The sequence below is a fragment of the Balaenoptera borealis genome (genome assembly GCF_965194805.1).
Source record: "Balaenoptera borealis genome assembly, chromosome: 3".
NCBI lineage: Eukaryota > Metazoa > Chordata > Mammalia > Artiodactyla > Balaenopteridae > Balaenoptera > Balaenoptera borealis.
The window spans coordinates 14,886,716-14,899,568 of record NC_138866.1 but is presented as its reverse complement, the minus strand read 5'-3'; positions in this window follow the sequence as shown (position 1 = coordinate 14,899,568).

Sequence of the window (12,853 nt, the reverse complement as noted above, 5' to 3'; positions counted from 1 at the left end):
ACTATGATTGTGTTACTTTCAATTTCCCCTTTTATGGCTGTTAGTATTTGCCTTATGTATTGAGGTGCTCCTATGTTGGGTGCATAAATATTTACAATTGTTATATCTTCTTCTTGGATTGATCCCTTGATCATTATGTAGTGTCCTTCTTTGTCTCTTGTAATAGTCTTTGTTTTAAAGTCTATTTTGTCTGATATGAGAATTGCTACTCCAGCTTTCTTTTGATTTCCGTTTGCATGGAATATCTTTTTCCACCCCCTCACTTTCAGTCTGTATGTGTCCCTAGGTCTGAAGTGGGTCTCTTGCAGACAGCATATATACAGGTCTTGTTTTTGTATCTATTCAGCCAGTCTATGTCTTTTGGTTGAAGCCTTTAATCCATTTACATTTAAGGTAATTATCAATATGTATGTTGCTATTACCATTTTCTTAATTGTTTTGGGTTTGTTATTGTAGGTCTTTTCCTTCTCTTGTGTTTCCTGCCTAGAGAAGTTCCTTTAGCATTTGTTGTAAAGCTGGTTTTGTGGTGCTGAATTCTCTTAGCTTTTGCTTGTCTGTAAAGTTTTTAATTTCTCCGTCAAATCTGAATGAGATCTGTGCTGGGTAGAGTAATCTTCATTGTAGGTTTTTCCCCTTCATCACTTTAAATATGTCCTGCCCCTCCTTTCTGGCTTGCAGAGTTTCTGCTGAAAGATCAACTGTTAACCTTGTAGGGATTCCCTTGTGTGTTATTTGTTGTTTTTCCCTTGCTGCTTTTAATACTTTTTCTTTGTATTTATTTTTGATAGTTTGGTTAATATGTGTCTTGGCATGTTTCTCCTTGGACTTATACTGTATGGGACTCTCTGTGCTTCCTGGACCTGATTAACTATTTCCTTTCCCATATTAGGGAAGTTTTCAACTATAATCTCTTCAAATATTTTCTCAGTCCCTTTCTTTTTCTCTTCATCTTCTGGGACCCCTATAATTCGAATGTTGGTGCATTTAATGTTGTCCCAGAGGTCTCTGAGACTGTCCTCATTTCTTTTCATTCTTTTCTCTTTATTCTGCTCTGCAGTAGTTATTTACACTATTTTATCTTCCAGGTCACTTATCCGTTCTTCTGCCTCAGTTATTCTGCTATGATCCCCTCTAGAGAATTTTTCACTTCATTTATTGTGTTGTTCATCCCTGTTTGTTTGCTCTTTGGTTCTTCTACGTCCTTGTTAAACGTTTCTTATATTTTCTCCATTCTATTTCCAAGATTTTGGATCATCTTTACTATCATTATTCTGAAATCGTTTTCAGGTAGACTGCCTATTTCCTCTTCATTTGTTAGGTCTGCTGGGTTTTTGCCTTGCTCCTTCATTTGCTGTGTGTTTCTCTGTCTTCTCATTTTGCTTAAGTTACTGTGTTTGGGGTCTCCTTTTCGCAGGCTGCAGGTTCGTATTTCCATTGTTTTTGGTGTCTGTCCCCAGTGTCTAAGGTTGGTTCAGTGGGTTGTGTAGGCTTTCTGGTGGAGGGGACTAGTGCCTGTGTTCTGGTGGATGAGGCTGGATCTTGTCTTTCTGGTGGGCAGGTCCACGTCTGGTGGTGTGTTTTTGGGTGTCTGTGGCCTTATTATGATTTTTGGCAGCCTGTCTGCTAATGGGTGGGGTTGTTTTCCTGTCTTGCTAGTTTTTTGGCACAGGGTGTCCAGCACTGTAGCTTGCTGGTCGTTGAATGGAGCTGGGTCTTGGCGTTGAGATGGAGATCTCTGGGGGTTTTTTGCCGTTTGATATTACGTGGAGCTGGGAGGTCTCTTGTGGACCAAAGTCCAGAAGTTGGCTCTCCAACCTCAGAGGCACAGCCCTGATGCCTGGCTGGAGCATCATGATCCTGTCATCCATGCGGCCAGGTACGTGGGGAGTTTCTTGCCTTTTGGGAGGTCTGAGGTCTTCTGCCAGCGTTCAGTAGGTGTTCTGTAGGAGTTGTTGCACATGTAGATGTATTTCTGAAGTATTTGTGGGGAGGAAGGTGATCTCCACGTCTTACTCTTCTGCCATCTCGAAGCTCCTCCCTCAGCAGAATTTGTTGAGCTTGTAGATTGATTTGGGGACTATTGCCATCTTAACAATATTAGGCCACCATCACCCTGATGCAAAAATCCTCAACAAAATATTAGCAAGCCAAAGTCAACAGTATGTTAAAAGGATAATACACCATGATCAAGTGGATTTATTCCAGGGAGGCAAGAATGGTTTAACATCGGCAAATGAATCAATGTGATACACCGTGTTAACAAAATGAGGAATAAAAATCATATGATCATCTCAATAGATGCAGAAAAAGCATTTGGCAAAATTCAACATCTGTTCATGATAAAAAAAAACCTCTCAACAAAGTAAGTATAGAGGGAATGTACTGCAAAATAATGAAGACCATATATGACAAGCTCACAGTTCACATCATACTCAACAGTGAAAAGGTGAAAAATTATACTCTAAGATGATGAACAAGGGGCTTCCCTGGTGGCGCTGTGGTTGAGAATCTGCCTGCCAATGCAGGGGACATGGGTTTGAGCCCTGGTCTGGGAAGATCCCACATGTCGTGGAGCAACTAGGCCCGTGAGCCACAACTACTGAGCCTGCGCATCTGGAGCCTGTGCTCCGCAACAAGAGAGGCCACGATAGTGAGAGGCCCGTGCACCGCGATGAAGAGTGGCCCCTGCTTGCTGCAACTAGAGAAAGCCCTCACACAGAAACGAAGACCCAACATACCCAAAAATAAATATAAAACTAAATAAAAAAAAAAAAAGATGATGAACAAGACAAAGATGCCCACTCTTGCCACTTTTATTCAATATAGTATTGGAAGTCCTAGCCAGAGCAGTTAGGTATGAAAAAGTAATAAAAGGCATCCAAATCGGAAAGGAACAAATAAAATTGTTTTTATTTGCAGATAACATAATATTATATAAAGAAAACTCTAAAGACTCCACCAAAAGAAACTGTTTGAACTAAAAAGTGAATTCAGTAAAGTTACAAGATACAAAGTCAATATAGAAAAACTGGTTGTGTTTCTATACACTAACAACAAGGTATCAGAGAAATTAAGAAAACAATCCCATTGACAATTTCATAAAAAGAATAAAATACCCAGGAATAAATTTAACCAAGGAGGTGAAAGACCTGTATACTGAAAACTATAAGACATTGATATAAGAAATTGAAGACACAAATAAATGGAAAGATATTTCACACTCATGAATTGGAAGAATTAATATTGTTAAAATGTCCATACTATCTAAAGCAGTCTACAGAGTCAATGCAATTCCTATCAGAATTCCAATGACATTTTTCACAGAAATAGGACAATCCTAAAATTTGTGTGGAACTGCAGAAGACCCTGAAAAGCCAAAGCAATCTTGAGGAAGAAGAACAAAGCTGCAGGCATCACACTTCCTGATTTCAAACTATATTACAAAGTTATAGTGGTCAAAATAGTATTGGCATGAAAACATACACATAGATCAATGAAGCAGAATAGAGAGCCCAGAAATAAGCCCACACAAAGATGGTCAATTAATTTATGACAAAGGAGGCAAGTATATACAATGGGAATGGACAGTTTCTTCAGTAAATGGTGCTGGGAAAACTGAACAGCCACATGCAAAAGAATGAACCTGGACCACTATCTTAAACCATACACAAAAATTAACTCAAAATGGGTTAAAGATTTGAATATAAGACCTGAAACCATAAAACACCTGGAAGGAAACAGGCAGTAAGCTCCTTCACATAGGTCTTGGCAATGATTTTTTGAATCTGACACCAAAAGCAAAAGCAATAAAAGTAAAAATAAACAAGTGGGACTACATCAAACTAAAACACTTCTGCTCAGCAAAGGAAACCATTGATAAAATGAAAAGACAACCGACTGAATGAGAGAAAGTAATTGCAAACCGTATATCCAAAATATATAAATAATTCATATAAAAAACCCCAACCAAACAACAACAATCTGATAAAAAAATGAGCAGATGATCTGAATAGACATTTTTCTTAAAAAGACATACAGGTAGCCAATGGTACATGAAAAGGTGCTCAACATCACTAGTCATAAGGGAAATGCAAACCAAAAAACCACAATGATATATCACCTAACACCTGTTATAATGGCTATTATCAAAAAGACAAGAAATAACAAGTGTCAATGAGGTTATGGAGAAAAGCAAACCCTTGTGCACTATTGGTGGGAATGCAAACTGGGGCATCCCCTATGGAAAATATTATGGAGGTTCCTCAAAACTTAAATATAGAACTATTATACATCCAGTAATTCCACCTCTGAATATTTATCCAAAGGGAATGAAAACATTAACTCAAAAATATACCTGCACCACCACGTTCACCAAAGCATTATGCACAATATCCAAGATTTGGAAACATTAAGTGTCCATCAATGAATAAATGGGTAAAGAAAGTGTGATATATACAGATACAGATATTAGTCAGTCATAAAGAAGGAAATCCCACCATTTGCAACAACATGGATGGACCTTGAGGGCATTATGCTAAGTGAAGTAAGTGGACAGGGAAAGACAAATACCATATTATTCCATTTATTTGTAGAATCTTAAAAACAAACAAACAACAATAGATACAGAGATACATAGATACAGAGAACAGATTGATGGTTACCAAAGGAAGGTGAGGGGTGGGGTGAAATAAGTGGAGGGTGTCAAAAGGCACAAACTTCCAGTTATAAAATAAATAAATCATGGGAATGTAATGTACAGCATGGTGACTATCGTTAATTATACTCTATTGTATATTTGAAAGTTGCTAAGAGAATAGATCTTAAAAGTTCTCAACACAAGAAAAAATATAACTATGTGTGATGATGGATGTTAACTAGCTTTATTATGTTGCTTATTTTGAAATATATACATATATTGAATTGTTACATTGTACACCTAAAACTAACATAATGTTATATGTCAGTTATATCTCAATTTAAAAAATTTTTTTAAATTTAACGGATGTTTTAGTGTTTCATATTATGTAATGAAGATTGTTTGCTTTTTAAAAGGCTATCCTACCAGAGCAGAGACTTGCAGACTCCTACTTTTCTTGTAGGAATTGCTTGGTCATTCTCACTAATTTTATATTTCAGAGCTACCTACTATGTTATATTTTGACTGACATTATTTTTTTTCTTATCTAGGGGAAAACATATGTAGGTAAAACTCAGGTGCAAGTAATAATTTAGGGTGATAGTGGCAGAGTAAACAAAGGAAAAGTTAGAGAAGTGCATTTTCTTCCCATGAAAAGACTTTCAAAATTACGTGTTGGCTGAGGAGACTCTAGGTAAGTTATTAATTTTGGAAAATTTCAAAAAACATATATAGTACTTAAAGCAAATGGAGTTTGTTATAAATTGAACTGATGTCTCAGGTATTTTCATCCTGCCAGCATTCGGTTCAAACCTACTTTTAGTTCTACCCTTTATGCTTATTTCCTTTATGTCACCTGTGTGCCAGCCAAACATAAGTGTTAGTTCTCAGAATATTCAGTGCACCTTCGAGGTTTGGGGTGTGATTTTCTGTCAGCCTTGGATGCTCCTAACCTCAACCTCTGTATGTCCAAAGCTTAGGACCCCTTCGGATCCAGCTCCCTCAGGAAGTGCTTCCTAATTAGGTGTCACCTATCTCTGAAGTCCCACAACAATGTACCTGCACCTCCCTGTATCCTCAAAATGAAAACCAACGACAAACAAAAAATCAAAATAAGAAAAGGAAGGCAGAAAAGAGGGAAAAGTAGACAAAGAAGAGATGGCACAAGTTGAAAACAAGTAGTACAGTACATTTAAACCTAGCCACATCAATAATTGTATTATATGGACTTAAACAACAGAATCTTATTTTCTCACAGTTCTGGAGCCTGGAAAGACCAAGATCAAGGTTCCTAATGAGAGCTCTCTTCCTGGCTTGTAGGTGGCCGCCTTCTTGCCATGTCCTCACATGGCTGAAGGTTCTGGCCTGTCTTCCTCACCTAAGGACACCAGCTGTATTGAATTAAGGTCCCACTCTTATGACCCCATTTAACCTTAATTACTTCCTTATAGGTCTGTCTCCAAAGATAGCCACACTGGGAGTTAGGGTTTCACATATGAATTTGGCTGGGGTTGGGGGTTGGGGGCACACAATTCAGTCCATAGCGTGGTCTAAATTAAATGTAATTATCCCCAATACAAGGCAGAGATTTTAAGACTGTATAAAAAAGACCCGGATACATACTACCTACAAAAAACACACATTAAATATAAAAACATGAATAGGTTAAAAGTAAAAGTACACGAAAAGATATACCATGCTAATGCAAATGAAAGGAAAGCTGAAATTCTGCATTAATATCAGATAAAGTAGATTTTAGAGCCAAGAATATTACCAGGGATAGGAAAAGCTATTTGATAGTGATAAGGGGGTCAGTTCATCAAAAGGACATAAGCAAAAACAAATGCAAGGAGAAATTTGAATAGATTTCTCTCAGTAATTGGTATATCAAGAAGGCAGAATATCAGTAAGAGTATAGAAAGCTTGAACAACCAGTATCAACCTGACATTTATAGAACACTCCACCCAACAACAATTTTCAAATGCATATTAAACATATTTCTATTGAAATTATAAATCAATACCAGTATAACAGCATCAAGAATTTGAAAGGCCAAGTAGACCATATTCTGGGTCATCAAGTCAATCTCAACAAATTTAGAAAGATTTAAGTCATACAAAGTGTGCTCTATGACTGTAATAGAATTGAATTAGAAATCAATAACAGGAAGATATCTCAACACCCCTCCCCTTAAATATTTGGAAACTAAATAACACACTTTTAAACAATATAGGGTAAAAGAAGAAATTGAAATGCAAATTAGAAATTATTTTGCACTGCATGAAAATGAAAACAAAGCATAAAAATAATTGTGGTAATTTGTTAAAATAGTACTTGGAAGAAAATTTATAGCATTAAGCTCCTGTATCAGGAATGCAAGGTTGTTAAAACATTCAAAAGTCAATCAATATAAGTCACCATATTAACAAACAAACAAAAAAGAAAAATCATCTTAATAAACTGAGAAAAAGCATTTGACATCCATTTTTTATTTAAAAAACCACTCATCAAACTACAAATAGAAAGGAACTTCCTCAATTTGATAAAAGCACTTACAAAAAGCCTGTAGCTAATATAGTCAATGGTGAGAAACTGATACAGTTGTGCTTTCCCCTATGATCATGAATAAGGCAAGGTTGCTGGCTCTCACTACCTCTAGTCACATTGTATTAGATGTTCTAACTAGTGCAATAAGGCAAGAAAAAGAAATAAAACAATGTTTAGTTACAGATGACATAATTGTCTATGTTGAAAACTCTATGGAATCTACAAAAAGCTACCAGGACTAAAAAGTGAATTTAGCAAGGTTGCAGGGTAGAATCTCAATATACAGAAATCATTTGTATTTCCATATCTTTGCAATTAACAGTTGGAAATTGAAATTACAAGTCAATACCATTTATAACAGCATCAAAAATATATGTTTAGGGATAAATTTAACAAAATATATACAAGACTTCTAAAAATATTGCCAAGAGAAATTAAAGAAGACCTAAATAAATGGAGAGATATACTATGTTCATTAGTTGGAAGACTCAATATTCTTAAGATGTTATTTCCTTCCCAATTCATCTATAGATTCAATACAATCCCAGGCCAAATCCCAGCTTTTTGGGGTGAGAATTGACAGGCTGGTTCTAATATTAATATAGAAATGCAAAGAACTAAGAATAGTCAAAACATGTTGACAAAGAACAAATTTGAGACTAACACTACCTGATTTCAAGGCTTACTTTAAAGCTACCATAATTGGTACAAGGTGGTATCAGTATCATTACAGACAAATAGATCAATGGAACAGAAAAGCAAGTTAGAAATAGAACCACAGGCATATGGAAAATGATTTTCAACAAAGGTGCAAAGGCAATTCCATGAAGAAAGGATAATCTTTTCAGCATGCTGAAACACTTAAGTATCAGATGCAACAAAACAAAATAAAACAACAGAAAAAACCCCAACTTTGATTCATACCTCACACTGTATGCAAAATTTAACTTAAATGGATGATAGACCTAAATGCGTAACCTGTAAGTATAAAACTTTTAGAAGAAAACATAAGAGAAAATTTTTGTGAGTATGAGTTACACAAAGGTTTCTTAGCTATAGCACCAAAAGCACACTCCAAAAAAGGAAAAATTGATAAATTGGACATCATGAAAATTATAAACTTTTGCGTTTTGAAAGACATTGTTAAGAGAATGGAAAGACAAGCCACAGGCTAGAAGAAAATATTGGCAAACCTTGTATCTGATAAAGAATTCGCACACAGAAAAAGAGCTCTCAAAACTCAACAATAAGTAAACAACACAATTTAAAAATGGGCAAATGTGGTGGCCCCCAAGCTGTAAGCTTATTCAGCTTTCTGCTTTGCGGAGAACTGCTTGTCTCTTTCTTGGTATGCACTCCTGACGCTGCGGTATTGAGCGTAAAAAAGGAAAATGGCTTGCGGCCAGTTTCGTTCCAGGTGCCTGCTCTGGATCTAAGAGCCCCTGGTTGTTCCCCAGAAGAAGGACGTGCTGCCCTGAGGGGGAAGTCTGTATCTCCAAAGAATGGCCCATAAGGCATGCTGACGCATAGATAGTGGTGCATAGATAGTGGTGCATAGATAGTGATGCATAGATAGTGGCGCATAGATAATGGCACATAGATAGTGGCGCATAGATAATGGCGACAGAATTATGTGAAAATACAAGGTTTGCTGATTTGTTGTCTGGTATTCGTTCCGTACTAAACCTATATATACATTCATGCTCTTTGAATAAACTAGCCTTGCAACCATCAGTTGTCTTGGCCCTTCTGACCCCATACTGGTGCTTTTCAGTTCCTTACCCCTCACCGCCAGGAACTTCTAGCTTTCTGCAGCCGGTCTGCGGCAAGTGGCGCCCGAACAGGGACCTGAGTGCGTGAGGCATTTCGGAAGATTTCAGGTAAGTAGAACTCTCGAGTGAGATAGTGTGGCCACAAGAAATAATTTCGTTTTTAGGACGGTAACTCGAGAAAGAGTCAGAAGTAAAATAATATGGGACAAAAGGGCTCTAAGGAGCGTGATTTATTTGCTCAGGTTTTGCTTTCAATGTTAAAAGCCCGTGGAACTAAGGTAACTACCTCACAACTTCTGGAATTTTTGCAATTAGTATATGATGCTTGTCCTTGGTTCCCTGAAGGAGGATCAGTGGACTTAGCAATTTGGACTCGTGTAGGAGATGAATTATCTAAATATCATGAAGCTCATGGACCATCTTCTGTTTCAGTTTCCATTTTTAGCTTGTGGAATTTAATAAGAGATTGTTTTAATCCAATTTATGATTCAGTTCCAAAATTAACAGCTAAATCTGTAGAACATATTGCTGCAGTAGATACTGCTCCTCCGTTGCCACCGAGGATAAAAAGTGTTAATTCACTTGATGATGATGACTTTTCTTTTGATTTAGAGGGTGAAGAAGCCAAATATGAGGCTGAAAAATATCCTGATGAAAATATTCTTCCGCGGTTACAGCAATTACATGTCTCTGTCCCTATCCCTCCTAAGCTTAGTCCTTTACAACAAGCAGTACGGGGAGCTCTTAATAGAGGGGAGGATCCTTTATTCTGCTGCCCGGTGGTGGAACGACCCAATCCTCAAAATCCACAACAAAATAATCGGGAATATCAGCCTCTCTCCTTTAAGGTTTTGAAAGATTTAAAAGCAGCCTGTGCACAATATGGGCCTACAGCCCCTTTCACTATTACTATGTTGGATACTATTGCAACAGAAGCATTGCCTCCAGCAGACTGGAAATCTATTGCTCGTGCTTGTCTCACTGGTGGCGACTATTTACTTTGGAAATCAGAATATTATGAAAAGGCTGCTGAACAAGCTGAAAGAAATACTGCACATAATGTGCTAGTAAATTATGAGATGTTGATTGGGGAAGGACAACATCAGTTATTACAGGATCAATTAGCTTTCCCTTTTGTGGCTTATGCTCAGATCAGTCATATAGCTCTACATGCATGGAAACATTTACCTGCCTCCACTAGGACTGAAGACCTTGCTAAAATAAGGCAAGGGGCAGATGAGCCTTATGCTGATTTTGTGGCTAGATTATTACAGGCTGTTAATAGAATTATTTCTGATGGTCCTTCTGGAGCAATTATCGTCAAACAATTGGCTTTCGAAAATGCTAATAATATTTGTCAAGCAGCTATACGTCCATGGAAAAGGAAAGGAAATTTAGAGGATTATATTCGAGTTTGTTCTGATATTGGATCATCTTACTTACAGGGAGCAGCTATAGCTGCAGCCCTAACTAAGGCAGGATTTGGGCCAAATGCTAAAAGTAAAAACTGTTTTAAATGTGGGAAGCCAGGTCATTTTGCAAAAAATTGTACTGTTGATACTCCTAATATGCCTGTCGTAAGTTCTGTGCCTCAAGGTAAATCTCCTCCTCCCACAATTTGTCCCCGATGCCAAAGAGGACGGCATTGGGCTAAAGAATGTCCATCAGTGATTCATAAAGATGGAACTCCCTTGTCGGGAAACTTCCGGAGGGGCCTGCTCCGGCCCCATCAAACAATTGGAGCAATGTCAATAATCCCCTCACAACATGCTCCACCGCCTCCAGCTCAGACCTTTGTTCCTCAGGGAATGGAATCTCCTCCCTTCAAAGGACCACGCCAAATAGTGCAGGACTGGACCTCTGTGCCTCCACCCAATTCTTATTAACCTCGGATATGGGACCCCAAGCCCTTCCTACGGGAACTTTTGGGCCTTTACCCCAGGGAACGGTTGGTATAATCCTTGGAAGAAGTAGTATGTCTATGAAAGGCTTAACTATTATTCCTGGGGTGATTGATGCTGATTATGAAGGGGAATTAAAGGTTATGGTTCAAACATCAAAAGGATCTTTTCTTATCACACCCGGTAGGCGAATAGCTCAGCTTCTATTAATTCCATTCATACCAGAAGGAAAAATTTTACAACATAACAAAAGAGGAACTGGGGCTTTCGGTTCCTCTGATGCAGTTTATTGGATTCAACAAATTGGTAGGGAAAGACCACAATTGGTATTAAAAATAAATGGAAGGCCTTTTTCTGGGTTATTAGATACTGGTGCTGATGTTTCTGTTATTTCGTTTATACATTGGCCAAAAAATTGGCCCGTGCACCAAACCATTACACAGTTGCAAGGTATTGGCCAATCTAATTCTCCACAACAAAGTTCGCAATACCTACATTGGCAGGATGCTGAAGGTAATCAAGGAATATTCAAACCCTACGTATTGCCCGGATTGCCAGTTAACCTTTGGGGAAGAGATATATTACAACAAATGGGAATCCTATTGCTTAGTCCCAACCCTACTGTAACTAATATATTGTTAAATCAAGGGTATGATCCTAGGAATGGTTTGGGAAAAAATCAACAGGGAAATAAATTACCCTTACAGACTGATAATAAACGGGATAAAACAGGCTTGGGTTTTTTCTAGGGGCCTTGGATTCTCCTCCACCACATGCTGACCCTATAACTTGGATTTCTGATAATCCTGTCTGGGTGGACCAATGGCCCCTTTCTAAGGAGAAATTAATGGCGGCTCATAATATAATTAATGAACAGCTTGCTTTGGGCAGACTAGAAAAGTCTAATAGCCCTTGGAATACTCCTATATTTGTTATAAAGAAAAAATCGGGAAAATATCGTTTATTGCAAGATTTACGTGCTGTTAATCAAACTATGGTAATTATGGGAGCTCTGCAACCAGGTTTGCCTTCTCCTGCAGCCATACCTAAAAATTATATGATTATTATTATTGATCTTAAGGATTGCTTTTTTACTATTCCTCTATTTCCGGCTGATAAGTTGCGATTTGCTTTTAGCTTACCCTCTTTAAATTTTATAGAACCTATGCAACGTTATCAATGGAAAATGCTGCCTCAGGGTATGGCTAATAGTCCTACTTTATGTCAACAGTTTGTAGCTCAAGTTATTGCCCCTGTTCGTAAACAGTTCCCTCAGATATATTTTATTCATTATATGGATGACTTATTACTTGCTTATTCTGATAAACATATTTTACTTAAGGCTTATAATTCCCTTCAAAGTCATTTGTCACGATCAGGACTAGTCATTGCTGCTGACAAAGTACAGATGAACCCACCTTTCTCATATCTTGGTAAGTATATCACAAATTATAATATTACACCTCAGAAGACAGAGATACGGACTGACGTTCTTAAAACTTTAAATGATTTTCAAAAGTTATTAGGAGATATTAATTGGCTGCGACCTTCTTTAAAATTAACTACGGGTCAATTACAGCCTCTTTTTAATATCCTAAAGGGAAGTCCTGATCCTTCTTCCCCTCGTATTTTAACTTCTGAAGCTCAACAAGCACTCAAGCTTGTAAACAAAGCAATACAATCTGCTCAGCTAACTAGAATTGAGCCTTCTTTACCTATACTATTAATAATCTGTGCTACGTCACATACCCCTACCGCCTTATTATGGCAAGAAACAGGAATTCTTGAATGGATTCATATGAAAAATACACCTAATAAAGTCATTACACCTTATTATGAGTTAATAGCAACACTTGTTCAATTGGGTCGTAGAAGAAATATTCAGTTGGTAGGATATGAACCAAATTCTATTATTATACCTTATACTACTTATCAATATTCTTGGCTATTATTTGTCTCTGATTTTTGGGCTCTTGCTTTTGCTGGATATTCAGGA